The sequence below is a fragment of the Macaca fascicularis genome, chromosome 14, assembly GCF_037993035.2.
Source record: "Macaca fascicularis isolate 582-1 chromosome 14, T2T-MFA8v1.1".
Lineage (NCBI taxonomy): Eukaryota > Metazoa > Chordata > Mammalia > Primates > Cercopithecidae > Macaca > Macaca fascicularis.
In genome coordinates, this window is record NC_088388.1 from 25079420 (window position 1) to 25099747 (window position 20328).

General features: G+C 38.5%; 1 protein-coding gene across 33 annotated transcripts in view; it reads left to right on the top strand.

The window, feature by feature from the left end:
* The window catches only part of LRRC4C (leucine rich repeat containing 4C), a 1324460-nt gene that overhangs the window by 777335 nt on the left and 526797 nt on the right, over nucleotides 1-20328 (top strand). For all 33 annotated transcript variants that reach the window (XR_012423317.1, XR_012423318.1, XR_012423321.1 and 30 more), the window contains one exon: nucleotides 12927-13063. The gene's annotated coding sequence lies outside the window, so the exon portion shown is untranslated. The remainder of the gene's footprint in view (nucleotides 1-12926; nucleotides 13064-20328) is intronic.

The window sequence follows — 20328 nt, forward strand, 5'->3', positions numbered from 1 at the left end:
ATATTAATGTTGGGATGAGAATGAAAAGAAAGCAGGATACACACTGGCATCATTTCCTTTTTTGCAATCAATATATTAACACATTTTTATTGAGTTATATGGGTTATCACTATTTATCATGCTTCTGATTTAAGATGACAGATAGAATATTGTCATGGTAATTCTAATAATTCAATTCTTTATTGTATGTTTATGTCAAAAGTCCCATTGAGATTTGGAATGCTGATGACACAAATGCAATAAAAAGAAACCCCTTTATTCATTTATATTCAGTGAAACAATATTAGATGATACATTCCCTTTTCCTTATGGTTAGCAATTTGAATCTCATGATTCTCTATTAAATTTATTATTTGTTGGGACATAATTTGCAAAGACTTTATCTTTAATATTAGTGTTTCTGTTTTGGCTTTCATTATAAATTATGTGTTCACATTTACATGGTGAAAATATATTCTGGTGGAAATTATGGTGAATGGGCACAAAACTATCACATTGAAAAGAAGCTGGAAAAATGTGCAGGAGATGATTGCATTTATTGATACTGAAGCTTGAGTCCTGTGGGGGTGTCCATGTCTGCTGGACTCTAAGAATCAGGAAGAGATCATTGTGTGCTTACTTGCCTTCATTCTTGCTCTGTGATATATTCAGCAGAGGCAGGAACAACATGTGGCAAAGGTATCAGTGAGATATAGAATTTGGCCTGTCATTAGAATGAACTAAAGCCATCCTCAGAGGGTTAGCAAGAATTTTGGACAGAAATATATTTATAACCATGCATTAGTAAGACTGCAATTCTGTCACAGGATCCTTAGGGTTTCACTTTTCCAGCCAGAAATTTCTGTGGTCAGTGGTGCCTTTGCCCAAGTTGTGCTTGGGCCCGCTGGGGTTTTTCTGTCCACTTGGCCCAGCAGGCTGCACTTGGCTCATGATACTGGCCTAGATCTCATACCTGCTGAGGGCAGTCCAGGTGCTGAGTGGCAAGGGTTGTGTGCACAAGCGAGCATGAGGTAGGTCTGGCCACTACACACTGACAGGCGCACCAGCTGCTGTGGTGGGGCAGGCAGCTCCAGGTGCCGGCACAAGTGCTAGCTCTATGTAAGGCTATGGCTGGATTAGAGGTACCACAAGCAGCTTCCACTGCAGGCACCTCTGTGTGGACAGGGGGAATGCAGTGGTGCCCAGAAGTTTGGAAACACAGGAACTGCAGAGCCCCAGAGAGGGTGTCACAGCCCTGGCTCAGGGAGCCCCTAGGTCTTTTATCCTTCTTGTTGCCTGCAATGTGATGAGCAGCAGGGGAGTGATTCAGTCCTGTTTGTGTTACAGCTCTTTCAGTCCCACCATTTGGTGGGTCTGGAGTACTTGTCCCACGTCCATAAAGAATGAGGTACATGGACAACTGGAGGCTGAGCAAGGTGGAGAGGAGCTTTCTTGAGTGATAGAACAGCTCTCAGAAGACCCAAAGTGCATAGCTTGTTTCCTCAGGAGAGACCCAAAGTGGATAGCTTGTTTCCACAGGCAGGTCATCCTGAGAATGTCCAGCTCTAAGTGGAGAGGAGAGCTGTAGTGGGTAACTCTGTGGGTAACTCTTTTCCACAGGCAGGTTCTCCCAATAAAGAAACCCTAAGTTGGTAGCTCCTTCCCATAGCTGGTAGTCTCAATGTCTCTGTGAGTCTGGCTGAGTCTGGGGTTTTTATGGGCTCAGAAGGGAAGATGTGCATGCTGATTGGTCCATAGGCGACCAAGGGCAGGCTGGAAAAAGCACCATGAACTCTGACTCCAGGCCATGGACTTCACCCAGAATTGGTAGCCTAGACCCCAGGCTTCAGGCCATCCCTAGCTTGAAGGTGGGGTTTCCCCAGGGACCCACTCCTTTCTGCCCAGGAACCTGTCTGCCTTCTGCCATCAACATGCCATCCACAGCCACAGGCTGTTCCTGCCACCTCCCAGCCTTCTTCCTGCACTCGTCAGGGTCCAAAATCCAGAGGGGACCAAGGTGGCAGGGGGCTGGCATGTCAGCACTGCCCCAAGTACATGCACAGCTGGCTGGGTCACAAGAGAGCCTGGGCTCAGCCACAAGTTTGCTTTGCACTGGAGTGGGTGCTGGGAACAGGGAGAGGCCAGACAACAGTAGCAGGATCTTCCAAGCCTATGGATGTAGGGTCTTCCTAGGCCCCCAAGAGTGCAACAATGCCTGGGTCCAGAGCCATTGCTGGGTGGCTGCAGCTGTGCCTGGGAGTATGGGGCTCCCAACCTGCCAAATTGTTAGGGTGCGGAGCTCTCATCTCTGCCTGACTCCGGCTGGCTACCCAGAGCATGCAGTCCCAGCAGTGACTCCCCTGCTGCAACCAGCATCCCCACAGTGGTCATTGCAAATGGGCTGTCACTGCTATCACTTTGACCCGCCTTCTTGTAAGGGAAAGTTACTTAACACTAGATACCCACCATATGCATTTCCGTTGTTCCTATACATAGGGCTTCTGACATTAGAATCTTAAAACTTGTTTAAGAATTGCTTAAGCAGATTCTGAATTCCAGCAGAACATCTGATACCAACCAGTTTAAGGACCCCCAAAAAGGAAACAAATCATCCTGAGAATAGAATTTCTTCAACTTCCTGTCCCATGACTTCACCCTGCACTCTTCCACCAATCAACGATTACCACACCCACACTTAGACTCATACCAAAACCCTTAAAAACTCTAGCCCCAAACTCCTTGAGGAGGCAGATTTGAGGTTTCCTCACATCTCTTCTTTGGTAGCTTTACAATTAAACCCCTTTCTCTACTGAAACCCAGTGTCTCAGCATACTGACTTGACATGCACGTTGGGCAACAGAACAGTTATGGTTACAGAACCATGAAATAAACCTACTGCCAAAGAGAGAAGATGAGATTTCTAACTATTAGTGAGCCTTAGTATTTAAGCATCATGCTTCAACCTTAAATGAGACTCTTTTAGCTTTCATATCAAGCCTGGATGGTAGGCAAGAGCCAAGGGCGGGTGTTCTGAATTCTACATAAAGGTTTGAAGCCACATTTGCCTACTATGGGACATCAAATTCCTTACCCTTCCTATAATGTAAAGGATATGTATAAGGGAGAGTTAATATGTGTCCTGATCTAATGTTTACTACAGGATAGCATTCTTTATTTTAATGATGTAGTTTTACTTTTTAGAAAATATTGACTCTTTGATTCAGGCATGTGGAAAGGCCACAGAGATTGAGTGCAACTAAGAAACTGTCAATTTGTACTATTTCCATGTGAAAAGTCTGGCTTTGTTGTTTAGTATATTGTGCCCTTGTTCTTTGCCCTTAATCCAATTATATTGATATTATAGATATAATTGAACATGAAGCTAAATGGGAGGCCCCCTATTTCCCCTTGTGAGCCCCAAAGATTTGAGACAGGTCTCAGTTAATATAGAAAGTTTATTTTGCCAAGGTTGAGATCCTCACCTGTGACACAGCCTCAGGGAGTCCTGATAACATGGGCCCAAGGTGGTTGGGGTACAACTTGGGTTTATACATTTTAGGAAGACAGGAGACAACAATATATGTAAGAAGTACATTGGATTGGCCTGGAAAGGCAGGACAACTTGAAGCAAAGGCGAGAAGACTCAAAGCAGGGAGAGGCCTTCCAGGTCACAGAGAAGTGAGAGGAGACAAAGGCTGCATTCTCTGGGTTTCTGATTAGTCTTTCCAAAGGAGGCAACCAGATATGCATTTATCTTAGTGAGCAGAGAGATAACTGAATAGAATGGGAGGGAAGTTTCCCCTAAGCAGTTTTCACCTTGAGTTTTCCTTTCAGTTTAGTCATTTTGGCGGCCCAAGATACTTTCCTTTCATGCCCTACAGAGAACATGGCTCTGTTTGAAGCATCTTACAGTGTAGCACATATTCACATTTAAATATTTGGAGCTACTTACACGAGAAATGTCCAGCTTAGACCAATCATTATACTCAACATTTTAAAGTAGTAAGACCTATATTACATCTGGAAGAAACATGAAGACTCACATAAGGTCTGGGTTTTAACACATACTTTGAAACTTCACTAAATATCAATTTCTTTCTGTTAAACAATGATTCATTCCAGGCAGTTCTTTTAAAATTGTTTTTAGGATTGTATGAAATAAAACATTAAAAAGTAGTTTTTTACACTTTTTTTGCTAGCTTGGAGGTAGCCAAATAGAGTCTGTTAAATGAAATCAAAAGCAGAAGTATTTAAAATGCACAAAGGCAGGAGATTGTACCTAAATAAAAAGTTGACATTCTTTAAAATGTTTATTTTTCATCATGAAATTTTAAATACAAGCTGCATTTCTACAAGGCTCAATTTACCAACCTCTTTAGGAGATCCTGCTTAACTGGAAGAAGTTTGACAAATTTGGTGGCCATGTGTTATATGGATATTTTAACAAAAAGATAAACAACTCATCGAGTTACCTTTGACTCTAGAGGGATATAACACTTTTAGGTGGAAACCTGCAATATACTTGGACAGCTGCATAATGACTAAAATTAGCATGGGTTTACATAGTGCACAACTTCATTCGAATTTTGATGCTTTGGAAAGGAACAGAAGGTTGTAAATTTCCTAAGGGAAAGTCTCTCGAGAGTGTGAAGGTCTTAAACAAAATCAGCCCAATGTGAGAGGCATGTTGTGAATGGCTGAAAGGACATAAATAGAGTTCATCAAGCAACAAATGTATTGCCTTTTTTTTTTTTCTTTTTTTTTTTTAAAGTGACCTACTTCTGTGATACAAGCACTCTTACACTACTAGGGACACAAATATCAGGTGGCCTCTCTGTTCTGCTTGTTGAGAAATGACGCAGAATAAGCCTGCTCACTCAATACATATGGCCATACATTTTTCGTATAAATACTTGTATGAAAAAGAGGAGGAAATTAGGAAAAAGAGGAGAAAACAAGAATGGGAGAATAGGGAAAGTAGAGTAGAGAAGAGGAGGGAAGAACAGAAGGTTTGGAGATGGGTGGACCAAAAAAGAAGAAAAATAGTGTGGAATCTGCTTTATTTTTATGGTTAGCAGTCATAAGGATGTGGGTCCAAAAGATTCTGGACTACAAGCTGCTAAGAGGTAGTTTACTCCATGATATGGTTTGGTTCTATGTCCCCACCCAAATCTCTTGTTGAATTGCAATTCCCAATGTTGGGGGAAGGACCTGGTAGAAGGTCATTGGATCATGGGTGTGGATTTTCCCCTTTCTGTTCTCATGACAGTGAGTGGGTTTTCATGAAATCCGATGGTTTAAAAGTATATGGCAATTTCCTCTTCACTCTATCTCTTCCTCCTCCTGCCATGTAAGTTGCCTTGCTTCCCCTCCACCTTCCACAATGATTGTCAGTTTCCTGAGGTCTCCCAAGCCATACAGAACTGTGAGTCTACTAAACATCCCTTGCTTTTTCCAGTTTCAGATAAGTCTTTATAGCAGTGTGAGAACAGACTAATACACTCTGCCAGATATTTTGCGACCTGCCCCATTTTCAGCCACACTCTTCACATGGGGATAAAGAAATGACTCTTTTCCTCCAGTTGATGCCAGTGTTGGGATCTTCTACCTGAATTTGTGAGTAAAGTACAAAGTTGTCCAGGACAGTGGGTTTCCATAGAGGTCTTCAAACTTCAGAGGCAACAGTACAACATAGCAAAGTGGTTTTCAAAACTTTTACCACCACGGTTTCTTCTAGTATTTTCTTTCTGTCATGTGAACCCAATATTTTTTTCCTACTGAACAGAGCCCATAGACTTAATAATAGCATGTTTTCCATATTTTTATTTATCAACCAGATAAATTATTCCCTTCTTCTTCCAGGTTGATGTTAAACACATGGTTACCTCCTTGAGTTTACTTGAATCCAACCACAATGGCACTTGATCATTCAAATAGGCTTTGTGTTATTATGAATGATGACAGTCACTGCCTTTTTGAAATATTAAAATTAACACATGGTATTACTTAAGCATGAGATTAATACACATGCAAAATTATATTAAAGTAGATGTGAAAATGAGTTCAGATAAATCTTCAGATCAGCTAAATGAATAAATAACTAGGTAAATGAAGTTGAAAAGGGACCCTATTTGGTCTGTTCTCACACTTCTATGAAGAAATACCTGAGACTGGTTAATTCATAAAGAAAAGAGATTCAATTGACTCACATTTTTGCATGGCTAGGGAGGCCTCAGGAAACTTACAATCATAGTGAAATGAACCTCTTCACAGGGCAGCAGGAGAGAGAATGAGTGACAACAGTGGAAATGCAAGACACTTATAAAACCATCAGATCTTGCGAGAACTCACTCACTATCAAGAGAATGGCATGGGGGAAACCATCACCATGATTCAATTATCTCCACCTGGTCCTGTCTTTGACACGTGGGGATTATAATTCAAGGTGAGATTTGGATGGGAACACAGAGCCAAACAATATCACTCCCTCCTGACCCCTCCAAAATCTCATGGCCTCAACTTTCAAACCAATAATGCCCTTCCAACAGTTCCCCAAAGTCTTAATTCAGTATTAACCCAAAAGTCAGAGTTCAAATTCTCATCTGAGACAAAGCAAGTCCTTTCTGCCCATGATCCTGTAAAATCAAAAGCAAGTTAATTACTTCCTAGATACAATGGGAGTTCAAGCATTACGTAAATAAACCCATTCTAAATGGGAGAAATTGGCCAAAACAAGTCCAAAATCCAACAGGGCAGAAATTAAACCTTAAACTTCCAAAATGAGCTCCTCTGATTCAATTTCTCACATTCAGGGCACACTGATGCAAGAAGTGAGCTACCATGGGCTTGGGCAGCTCTACGCCTGTGGCTTTGCAGGGAATAGCAGCCCTCCCGGCCTCTTTCATGGGCTGGAATTGAGTGTCTGTGACTTTTTCCAGCACACAGTGCAAACTGTCAGTGGATCTACCATTCTAGGGTCTGAAGCATGGTGGCCCTCATCTCACAGCTCCACTAGGCAGTACACTAGTGGGGACTCTGTGTGGGAGTTCCAACCCCACATTTCCCATCTGCACTGCCCTAGCAGAGGTTCTCTATGAAGGCTATGCCCCTCAACAAACTTCTGTCTGGACATGCAGGTATTTCCATACATCCTCTGAAATCTAGGTGGAGGTTCCCCAACCTCAATTCTTCTGTGCACCCTCAGGATCAACACCACATGAAAGCTGACAAGTCTTGGGGCCTGCACCCTTTGAAGCAATGGCCTGAGCTGTATCTTGGCCCCATCTTAAAAAGTCCAGCTGGAATGCAGGACACCAAGTCCCAGGACTGCAAAAAGCAGCAAGGCCCTCAGCTCGGCCCATGAAACCAGTTTTTTTCTCCTAGGCTTCTTGGCCTGTGACGGGTGGGGCTGCTGTGAAGACCTCTGACATATCCTGGAGATATTTTCCCCATTTTCTTGGTGATTAACATTTTGCTCCTCATTACTTATGCAAAGTTCTGTGGTGAGCTTGAATTTCTCCTCAGAAAATGAGGTTTTCTTTTCTATTGCATCATCAGGCTGCAAATTTTCCAAAGTTTCATGCTCTGCTTTCTTTTCAAACATAAGTTTCAATTCCAAACCATATCTTTGTGAATGCATAAAACTGAATCACTTCTAAAAGAACCCACATTACCTCTTGAATGCTTTGTTGCCTAGAAATTTCTTCTGTAAATCATCTCTCTCAAGTTCAAAGTTCCACAGATCTCCAGGGCTGGGGCAAAATGCCACCAGTCCCTTTGCTAAAGCATAGCAAGAGTGACCTTTACCACAGTTCCCAACAAGCTCCTCATCTCCATTTGAGACCACCTCAACGTGGTCTTCATTTTCCATATCACTATCAAAATTTTGGTCAAAGCCATTCAACAAGTGTCTACGAAGTTCCAAACTTTCCCACATTTTTCTGTCTTATTCTGAGCCCTCCAAACTGTTCCAACCTCTGCCTGTTACCCAATTCCAAAGTCACTTCCACATTTTCAGGTATCTTTATATCAGCACCCAACTCCTGGTACCAATTAACTACATTAGTACATTCTCAGCCTGCTATGAAGAACTGCCTGAGGCTGAGTAATTTATTTAAAACGGAAGTTTAATTGACTCCCAGTTCCCCATAGATGGGAAAGCCTCATGAAACTTACAGTCATAGCAGAAGGCGCTTCTTCACAGGGTGGCTGGAGAGAGAATGAGATGCTTATAAAACCATCAAATCTCATGAGAATTGACTCACTATCATGAGAACAGCATGGGGAAACTGTCCCCATGATTCAATTACCTTCACCTGTTCCCACCCTTGACATGTGGGGATTATGGGGATTATAATCAAGTTGATTTGGGCAGAGACACAGAGCCAAACCATATCAGCCCCCTTGGGGGCTTCTGAAAATCTTAAAAGAAGTTTAAGAATTTTTTCTCTCTTTTCTCACTGATTCTGTTATGTGGTACATTCTCCTTCCTCACTGTCTCACATAAGTAGAAAGATGCAGTAGAAGGTAGAAGCAATGGTTGGAGCATCCAGTCCTGCTCCTAGCTGGACATGATATTTTAGGGTGCTACTCTGTCTCCCATGAGCTCTGGTTTTCCATCTATTAAATGAGGACATTGGGTTGTGTGATCCTGCTATCTCTTCCTATTCTTTAGTGCTGTGACATTTTTTAAGCACTACTTTCTCGGAGCCTCATTTTTCTTATCTATAAAAATGGGAAGAATGCCTACCTCATAAGGTGACTTGAAGGATTAGAAGATAGTAATCAAGTATTTCTTCCTACAAAGTCTATTTTGTTCCTGAATTTAGTTAGCAAGAATTCACAGAGCAAGTTGAGATAAAGAGTATAAAACTGTTTGAATCTATTTGAGTTCAATATTTTATATAGCAAGTGAATTTTGGGTAGTAAGTATTCATTAAATGTTTTCAGTTCCTAGATATCTATGAAAGCAGCTTACATATAAGGCAACCTTCACTAAAGATTTACTCTTGTTTCCTTGACCCTGAGGCTAAAGACAACCTTGTTCAGCTTTGCAGCCCTGGCATCTAGCATAGTACCTAACAGTCAGGAGGTGCCCAGTGGATATTTGTGGCTTTCAGGAAAGTAATGAGACCCTGCTAAGCCTTTTCTATAAAATATTCAATAATATCTATCCCCAATTGAGCTATCGTAAAGAATGGTCAAAAGATCAAATTCAAAAAAGGTAAAATCACAACTCTCATACAGATATAAAATGAACAGACGTTAAAGACTTTTTATAGCTCATTTATCAATGAGAGAACCACACAGTATTATAGCCACTTCAAAGGAAAATCCGAAATAAAGACACAAGCATAAATGAGAAATATTGAAATAGATATGTTAATGCAAGCAAAACTAGCTTCTTCCACAGTGGAGAAGGAAGTCAAATGAACCACACTATTGAACAGAAAAAAATTTCTACAGAGAAAAATTATTTTGCATTTCTAGCAGTTATTTACAATTTGCAGAGTTGTAAATTCTGTAGACTTCTTCCATAGAATCACCTTCTGATAAGCAGAAGGGTGTACTAAATATAATATATAGTTTTCCACCGATGCATCAATTTTTCCCTAGTGAATAAATTAGATAATGCATGGAAATTGCTTAACTGGTACCTAGCTTATAGAGGATCTCCAATAGACGGGTACTTTATTAAGTTTTAACAATGGCATATGACAGTGGTAGATTAAGTGTCTTCTAGGTATTTCATCAATTGAACAAGAATTGGACAATTACTTATTCTACGTTCCAACTTTGATCTTCATTCTCCCATGTAATTCAGGACTTTTTTCTTTCTTTTTCTTTCTCTCTCTCTCTCCTCTACCCTACCCCATCTCTTTTTAATTAGTTCTACTATGTTTTCTTACTATGTACCAGGAAGGATCTGCAAATTGCTGAATATGTTAAGATACTTCCCTCTAAACTTATTATCCTAAATATTCCTAGACACATTATCCTAAATATTCCTGTAATAAAACAGAATGACATTGATCAAAACCAAGTCTGATAAAAAAATTTACAAAGCTTGTTTATTCATAAACTTGTGGCAAGGGGATACTTCTGCTATATCTTTCATTTAAGCAAAGTTTCCGAAGTGTTGGGAAGGGGAGTACATGTTAGGATATAAAATGAGAAAACAATCAGACTTACCTGATTGGCAAATGTTCTATTAAGATGGGATTTTGGAAACTAGAGAGGCTTTCTAAATGGTATATTTTACAAGTATTGGTTGGCTGCAAGGGGGCACTTGTGCAGTTTGGGGATGTTTCAAATGAGAGAAGTTTAATGTAGGGGGCAGAGGGTTTTCTGTAGCTGACTATTTTCGGGAACAAGAGGGTATTAATGGGTGGTTTGTCATATCATAATGAATCTTATGGGCTGGTCAAAGAGAACTACCATGGCTGACAGTTTCTTAATAAAAATTAGTTAATATAAGAGAGTGTTAAATTAAATAAGTAATATAGTTTAGATGCACAGGAAGTTATTTTTGTTAAATTTAGTTAAAAGAGTACTGTAAATTCTAAATAGATGTGCAATTTCAGGCCAAAACAAATGTAATGGAGAAAAAAATTATGTGATGCCAAATAACAAAATTCCAACAATTTGGGTTTGACAATCTAATTGACTTTTATTAATTATTCATGAATTGAGCAGCATCTTATCTATAAAAATAGGAATGCACTTCATTGGATATAGCCGAACAGTCAGTTTTTGAAAGGTAGCTTGAGCAGAAACAAGTAAACAGCATATACATAAAAGCAGATTGGTTAACGTCAGGTTACTTTCCTTGTTAGGCAAGTTGAAGTAGAGGAGACTTCCTTATCATGCTGGGTCAGGATGACTGGCCCTTTTTCAGATGGTTTATGTGATTCTCTTGTTATTTTGGGAAAAAAAAAAAAGCACTGTTTGGAGATTTTCCTGTTTTTTGCATGACACTTAACATGAGTGGCTCCATTTTCCTTTGGTCTACTGGGGCCTATTGCAGGAATTTAGTCCAAAACAACAGCCTTCTACAAATTTTATTTAATAGTTGTTAAGGTGTTTCATCATAATTATGATATATTGTGACAGGAAATTCATTATCTAGTTTCTTTTTGGAATTCTTCATTAGCCTAGTGCCAAAATAACTCTTTTCATTTGTCTTAGGCCAGATTCAACACAAAAAATATTTTGATATTAATTATTTAAACAAAACAAAGCAATAATCAATGGTCTTCCCCACCATCTGACTAAAACAAGAGAATATTGTATTCAGTTTAAATGGACTTGTCATCTAACTTCCCCTATTTATAAGTCTTTGCTTTACAATTTGTTGCGGGAAGTCAAGGACCCCGAATGGAGGGACTGGGCCGTGGCAGAGGAAAATAAATTGTGAAGATTTCATTTTAATGTGGACATATATCAGTTCCTAAATAATACTTTTATAATTTATTATATCTGTCTTTACTTCAATCTCTGAACATAAATTGTGAAGATTTCATTTTAATATGGACATTTATCAGTTCCCAAAATTAATACTTTTATAATTTCTTATGCCTGTCTTTACTTTAATCTCTTAATCCTGTTATCTTCATAAGCTGAGAATGTACATCACCTCAGGACCACTATTGTGTTAACTGTACAAATTGATTGTAAAACATGTGTGTTTGAACAATATGAAATCAGTGCACCTTGAAAAAGAACAGAAAAACAGTGATTTTCAGGGAACAAGGGGAGACAACCATAAGGTCTGACTGGCTGTGGGGTCGGGCAGAATAGAGCCATATTTCTCTTCTTGCTGAGAACCTATACATGGACATGCAAGTGGGGAAGATATCGCTAAATTCTTTCCCTAGCAAGGAATATTAATAATTAAGACCCTGGGAAAGGAATGCATTCCTGTGGGGAGGTCTATAAATGGCCACTCTGGGAGTGTCTGTCTTATGTGTTTGAGATAAGGACTGAAATATACCCTGGTCTCCTACAGTACCCTCAGGCTTATTAGGGCTGGGAAAAAATCCTGCCCTGGTAAATTTGAGGTCATACCGGTTCTCTGCTCTTGAACCCTCTTTTCTGTTTTTTAAGATGTTTATCAAGACAATAAGCTGAACATAGACCCTTATCAGTAGTTCTGTTTTGCCTTTTGTCCTGTTTCCTCAGAAGCGTATGATCTTTGTTCTCCTTTTTGCCCTGTGAAGCATGTGATCTTTGTGACCTACTCCCCATTCATACACACCCTCCCCTTTGGAAACTCTTAATAAAAACCTGCTGGTTTTGCAGCTCAGGTAGGCATCACGGTCCTACCAATATAGGATGTCACCCCCAAAGGCCCAGCTGTAAAATTCCTCTCTTTGTACTCTTTTTCTTTATTTCTCAGCCGGCCGACACTTATGGAAAATAGAAAGAAACTACGTCGAAATATTGAGGGAAGGTTCTCCTGATAACACTTTGAAATATGAGGCTAACAAAAGCATCTGCTAGACAGTGTGGATAGTAAGGTCTTAAGAAATATTACTGTGCTGATTGAATAAAATAATATATGTAAATGCAACTCACATAGCCCCAGGCCCATGGTAATGTCTCAGATGTTAAATTCCTTTCCACCTTCTTACGGCATGCAGTAACAAGCAAATTTTAATCAAAACTATTATATTGAGTCTCTAATCAATAAACTTTTATTTAGCCTTTACCAGCCACCTGGAGATCTACTACTAGGTGTAATTGTATTTACAAAATGATCATAACATTTGATATAGTTTTTAAAAGAGAAAATATTTTTCCCATTACTTTCTATCATACAAAAAATAAAAATGGTGTGTGTGTGTGTGCGTGTGTGTGTTTAGTGTGAGCTCTAGGTGTTAAAATCTACCAACATTTATTGACCATTAAATAATACTAATTATATCTTTTTATTCTATTTTATGTAGGAGTTACTGGAAAAGCAAGAATAACTTATGCGGATTAACAATATGGAAACATCCTGAAACTACTTTGGAATCGCCATAAATTAAGTGGGTTCAAGTTTTGCAAACAGAGAAACGGGTCCATGAACAATTTGCTACAGGTAAGTGAGAGGTATAATTTCCTCCATTAGAATCCTTCAAAGATTCATTGACTATGAGGTTGTTAATTACATTTCAGACAATTATAATTCTCCTTTGCTACAGCTAACAGCTTCTTTTCCCTCCCGAATGTACACATGTGGATGCCGGCATATGGCTAAATGTCTGGCCATTTCATCTTGTTAATTTGGGCTTCAGTCAGTTACAAAAGGAGAAAGGAGAGGGAAAAAGTTGCCACCTCATAAAACTTTTACCAGTAGTGATTTATGCAGAAGGGCGGGAGTCAAACTGTTTCTCGAACAGATGTTTCTGAGCACGACCCCAGGAGTTGAGAGAGTGGCAGATTGTCCTGCTTGGGGTTCAGAAAGAAACAGGCAGACAAATGGTGATGTCCCGGCTCCTTTTCTTTGTAACTGGGGTAGTGGTTCAATCGTTGATATGGAACGAAGTGTTTGGGAATAGTAGCTGGCTTTCGATTCTCTCTTTGAAAACCTGGGGAGATTGGAAAGCTTGATGTGGTCACAGCATGAAAATATTTTCTGTTGGGCTATTGGGAAAGTTGTACTTGTCTGAATGAACCAGTGGGGAAGGATGAAAGTATAAGTGACTCAAAACAAGTGGCAGTTTGTAAGCTGGAGGATTGGGTTGTGGCATCCTCTGTAGTTAATAATTGTTATACCATCAAGAGTCAAGGGGACTCACACCTATAAATGGAAAGCATCAGCTCTGCAAAATTGAAACAATCTCTTCTTTCATCTGTGGGGATTCACTCTGTTAAGGGGAAAAAAAGATCAAATTATAGTGACATTAAGCACATTGTAGAGGAGAAGTTTGTACTTTCCCTTTTACTGGCAAATACTGGAATTATTTGTGATGCTTTAAGGCGTAAGTAAAATGGTATAAGTGGACTGGAAATGAAGGTAGAAGGTTTGCTCATGCATTTTCCTATTAATATTTAGCTCTCTCTCAGTTGCATTTATAAAAGCTATCTGTCCTGCATTCATAATTCATGATCCTCCCAGAAGATAACCTTTTCTTTCATCAACTCCATCACATTATGTAGATTAAGCTGAATGGAAGATGTGTTAATCTATCTTCAGGGGTATCACTTTGTTTGGAGAGTCACATAAGAACCTAGCTATGGAGGTGTTTGCAAGTGTGAACTGCTCTGTAAAGATGAGGCAGCAATGGTAAGGTAAACATAAGGTACCAACCACTGAAGATAAATATCAACCAACAAGAGAGAGAAGACTTGAATCTTTCTTTTTAAAAGCATATGTAATTGTCTTTTTTCCTTGTCGTAAAACTTAATATTTCTATTTATACACGGGGAAGGATGTATCCTTAGGCTCTTTTGTTTATTGAGAAGAAAGACTCATTTAGGTGACCCATGTAAAAAGGTAATTTTTCTGGCAACATGTGTGGGCTGGAACTGAAACCAAAATAAGAAGCAAGAATAAAAAAGAAAGGCAGTTCTAGAAGCTTCTTATATGCTTGTGTCATTCTTATGAGCAACAGGGACTTTAAACTTTGTGCAACTCTACTTCTCCTTGACTGTCTATTCATATCTGTTCTTTTTTGTTAGATTATTTTTCTTACCCTTTTAATAATTGTTCCTCTTAAAAATTTGCCTTGCATATAGACTATCATGGCCTCTGCAGCTGCTTTCCCTTTAACAGCTTCAGCTCCTGCTGCTAATTACCTGTGTGAATCAGGTTACATTCAGGAAACAGAAACCATACCATTTATTTTAATATGCAGAATTATCAAAGAATAGTTAGCCAGTTATTGGCAAATAATAAAGGCAAAAAAACCACTGAGGAATCATAAGGATAGTAATTACAGGAAGTGGATATCCTGGATGCAGGGACAAAAGTAAGAGTCAGAGATTATTAGAATTTAGAATACTGGAGGAGGGGCTTTGAAGAAAAGAAATACAGGAGTCTTGGGTGAGGGTGTTCCCCGAAAAATAGAGGGACTTTAGAAGCTCAGCAAGGACTACACAGAGCTAAGAATCTTGCCTTTAGGGACTGGCTGCCAGCTGGGACTGTACCCCAGAAGCTCAGATTGGGGTACCCATGGAGCTGGGATGCAGAATTTTGTGGGGGATGGTACTCAGCCAGTGTTACAGCCTGAAAAACTAAAAAGGAATCCACAGGCAAAGCTGGAATCGCATCTCTGAGGAAGGGGTACTAGCCAGCTAGTGCTGTTTTATCATTCACTTTTTTTTTTCTTCTGGAATTGTAGAAAAATGTACAAAACAGAACCAACTGCTTTGCAATGGCTACTGGAACCAACAGGGCAACATTGTCAGAAGCAGGAAGCACTTTCTTCTTCCCTTTCAAGCTTCTATTCTCCCTCTGTATCCCTGTATTGGCAAATAGGGAGCCAGGTGGCAAAGGAAAATATATGCTTTGCACTGACCCAGACCCAGCATCTCAAAGCAAGAGGAGGGTGGACTTGAACTGAGAGATCGTAATTTAATAACAAGCACACAGCCTATTCTGTGTGTGTTTATGTTTGTGTCCGTGTATGTGTGTATGTGTCTTTAAATTTTCAAAAGAGAGAATATGATTGGCTCAATTCACCTGATCGTTGAGATCATAGAATATGACTTAATTAAAATTTGCTGCACTTTTGGTCAAATGCCATTCCTGATTTAGTCAAGTGGCATTGGATTGTGGGTTATGAGAGAATTCTGTAGAAAACACGGCCACTTAGGTAGCAGGGCTATAAACTGAATAGTATTCCTTAAAATCAACTAAGGACATTCATATGATTGCTGTGCAGTACAGATACAAATATGTAAATGTCATATTGCTGATGACTGAATTTTTAATTCAACTTTTTTGTTTTTAAATAATTGTACATTCACATGTAGTTGTAAAAACAAACAAACAAAAAACACAGAGATCCCTAGTGCCTGTTTCCTCTTTATACCCAGTGATAATATCTTGCAAAACTACATAGTACAATAGTATAACCAGAATATTGATATACTACAGTCAAAAAATACAGGCCATTTCTATCACCACAAGGAGCCCTCCTGTTGCTCTTTTCATAGCCACATCCACTTCATTCCTATCTCTAACTTCCCACTTAAACACTGACAACTTCTAAACTGTCCCCTATTTCTGTAACTTTGTCATTACAAGAATGTTATTTAAATGTAATCACACAGTATGTGGCTTATGGGCATTGGCTGTTTTCACTCAGCATAATTCTCTGAAGATTAATCCAGGTCATTAATAGTTCATTTTTTTCTACTGAGTAATATTTCTTGGTAAGGATATACCACAGTTTGTTTAATTATTCACCTGTTGAAGGATGTCTTGGTTGCTTCCAGTTGGGGCTATTACAAAGAAAGTCACTATAGGTATTCATGTACAGACATTTTGTAAATATAAGTTTTTATTTTGAGGGAAAAAATGGCTAAACATGCAATTCCTAGGTACTATGGTAGTTGCATAATTAGTTTTTAAAATTAACTGCTGAAGAGTTTTCCAGATTAACTGTAACTTTTTACATTCCTGTCAGAAATGTACAAGTGATTCACTTTCTCAAAAGCCTTGGTTGCATTTGTTGCTGTCATTATTTTTTATTTTATTTATCCTGATAGGTATGTCACAATAACTCCTTGCAGCTTTAATTTTCACTTTTATAATAACTAATGATGTTTGACATCATTTCATGCACTTATTTGCCATCTGTACATCCTTTTAACCAAAATAATATACAGTTCATGTATTTTATATATATAAAGTTCATATATTTTGCCCATTTTCTAATTGGATTTTTTGGGGTTCTTTCTACAGCTGCATTTTGAGATTTTTAAATATCTTCTGTATATTAAACATTATTAGATAGCTAGTTTGCAAATATTTTCTCTCCATCTGTAGCTTGTCCTCTCATCCTCTTAAGTCTTTTACAGAACAAAAGACTTTAATTTTGATGAAGTCCCATTTATCAGTTTTGCGCTTTACGTCCATGCTATTAGTTTCCAATCTAAGAACTCTTTGCCTAGTTCTAGACTCCAAAGTTTATCTTCTGTTTTTTCCCAAAAGTTTTATAGTTTTATTTATTTATTAGTTATAAGTGCATAATCCATTTTGAATTAATTTTTATAAGGTATGAAACTGAAGTCAAATTTTATTGTATTGTCTATGGCATTTGCTGGATGTCCATTTGCTCTCCTTGATATTAGCATCTAATGACTTTTTTTCCATTTCATTTAAAATCTCCCTGACTGTTAGTGTAATAAGTAGTTTGCAGTTGAAACCTAGACATTTTGGGTATGATATTGTGAGATTCTGGATATTGTATAAACCTTCAGTTTTGGTTGGCTTTCTCCAATATTGCTCTAGAAGTGGGAGTAGAATTAATGGCAGTTGGAGGTAGAAGCTCATGTTTCTTCACTTGCCCTTTGCTTATATATGAGTGGACAGGAGCTCTTTATTACTGCTGGCATGGATAGGACTTCCTGCTCCCATTAGACTTCCGTTGATACCTCCCTGGCTGGGAGGAATAGGAATGCCCTGTAACTATTACCCATTTGTTCACCACTACACCATGCTGATGGGGGAAGTGGGGTTGGGTATTGGTGTCATTATTCCAGGATGGTGGTGAAAGTCCTGATTCTCCTCTAAGCCTAGTTGGACACCATCCCAACATATAGGGATGGTAGGGGTAGAAGTTCAGGATCCCTATTTTATCTCCACTGATGATACAAAGGGTGGAGGGTGGCCTGGTTACTACCTGGCAGGGATGAATGTCCTGGCTTCTATGTGATCTTCTTGGACACTACCCTGATGGAAACTGGGGGGACATTGTCATAGCTTGGTGAAGGTAGAAATGTAGAGTATTCATTAGGGCATTGATGGCCTAGGTGAGGATAAGGCCATACATTTTTCTCTTATGTATGGGTGGATGAATGTGTTAATTGCCTCAAGGTTTTCTGTCTTATTAAGTTGCCCTATCCTTGTCCTTTGGCCAGAGAGAGTCAAATGTTGTTTCTCTCTGTGTGCGTGGATATATATGCACCTATTGTCATTTCTGAGTTTCTGATCTCTTCAGCTCCAAATCTGGGATATATGGAGCCAAAACAAAAATCCAGGAACTTACCACCATGTCATTACTTGGATCCAGAGCTGCTTGTATGGTCTTCCTTCTTCACTCTGCTTTTCAAGGTCTTCTGCATTTTTCAAAAAAAACAAAAAACAAAAAACAAAAAACGTCTGGGATTTCTGGCTGCATTTAATGGGATAAATAGGAAGGAAAAAAGGTCTGTTTTATCCTTTTGTAAGTGGAAGACCCTTGGAAGCATTTTTGTAGACATTTTGATGGCTCTATTTTGATGTCTAAAATGTTAGCATAATAATCAAGGTGGAACTATGAATTTACAAAAAGAAAAAAGAAAAAATCTCTACTAAGTTTATTTCCTGGCAGGGTAGGATTACATGCAAAACCATCTTAAAGAGATAATTGCCTTAGATAGTAGGAGCTTGCAAATAATTGTTGAATGAAAGAATAATTATTAAATGAATTCATTTATCAAATTGGTCTATGTGTTAAATATTCTAGGTACTGAGGGGACCATAAATATGTATGATACAGAAATAATTACCAAGTAATACAGGGCCATTAACAGTGATAAAATAGAAAGATCAACATAACTATAACATACAAGGTAAAAAGTTGTATTTCATCTCTCAGAGCAAGGCAGTGTCTTGTTCATCTTTGTCTGCTGCTAGTGCCTAATGTAGTACATTAGTCATCACACATGGCTTGCTATGGGAGTTAATAGAGGGAGAGAGATCACATTGAGCTGATGGGAAGTAATCTGTTTTATGTCTTACAAAACTTCTACAGAAGAGGAATTCTTTAACACTTCTAGATACAATATGTTCACATTTCATAGTTCTTTATTCTTTATCAAGTTAGAGAATTATTTCTGTAAAATCCTATCTCTACAGATGAACTCAAGTGATTACTGTTCTTGTTTTGGTAGCCACAGAAGAAAGACAAACATCATTCTTTACACATATACTTGCATGTATTTTAAATTAAATGCCTTAAATCTTGCACTGTCTTGCCCCAATTGTCAACTGCAATAGCCTCATATTCTACCACGGAGAGAGACTGGTAGTCTTTGGGTGAAAGGTCAGTCCCACCCACCCATCACACACAAGCAAAAACAAAATTATTACAATGAGTTAAAAAAAAAAAAAAGCAACCTGTGGTGACAAGATTTAACATGGCTGTCCTTGAAAAATGAGCATTAATTTTAACCTGATAAATTAAGAAAGGGCTCTGAATTTTGTCAATTTATTATAAAGTCTATGAAGCTGGGGACTCACATAAACAATGACTTTCCACGTACCTTAGGAAATAACTATTCACAAATAGAAAAACGCCTTGACAGAAAGGCAGAGACACAGCTAACAAACTCTCCAGCACTTCACTCTTGGACCAGGGATGCCAGAGGCAAACCAGCAAGAACCCTGATGGAGAGCAAGCAATAATGCTGATGCTACAAACCCTGATGGAGCAAAACTAAGCCATGTTTCATGCAAGGCAAGGGGATTGCTGAGAAAGCAGGAGAGGTCTCTGCTCATAACAGGCAGAGAAAAAAAGACCTCTTTCTGACCTACATTATAAACTCTTAGAGAGCATCAGCTTTGACTTTGTATATTTAATAAGGCAATGTATGCTTAGGGGGCTTCCTAAATAGTGAATATTTACAAGACTAATAATAATAATAATAGTAAAATTCTGATTTTCATTCTGTTGGTTTGCTCTTTAACTGAAAAGCTTTTCATGAGTGCCTAGAGCTATAAAATAAGTAGAAAGAGTGGGGTTTGAAGAAGGATGATTTTTCCTTTATACTTAAATTTATATTCACAAACAGTTTTCAGTGAAAAATGAGAATAACAATAGCACATTAAAATAGGTCGAATATGTTTATTCTTGTACACTTTATTTTATAGAAATTCACTTTGATAGTTTCTTATATAGAAAATTAGGCTTAGAACTCTAAACTTAAAACCCCAGCATTTGGAATATTATGGAAGTAATTTTATCTGCCTTAAACTTTGTAGTTGCCACAAATGGAAATATTCAGAGTGCTATATAGTACTCAATATAAACAATAGTCTATATTAACAGAAAATTATCCTATTATGTGGGCTGCAAGATGCACAAAATTTGTTAGATTTTTACAATTTGTCATATATTCTTATGATGTATTTTTGAATCTAATGTTATTCTA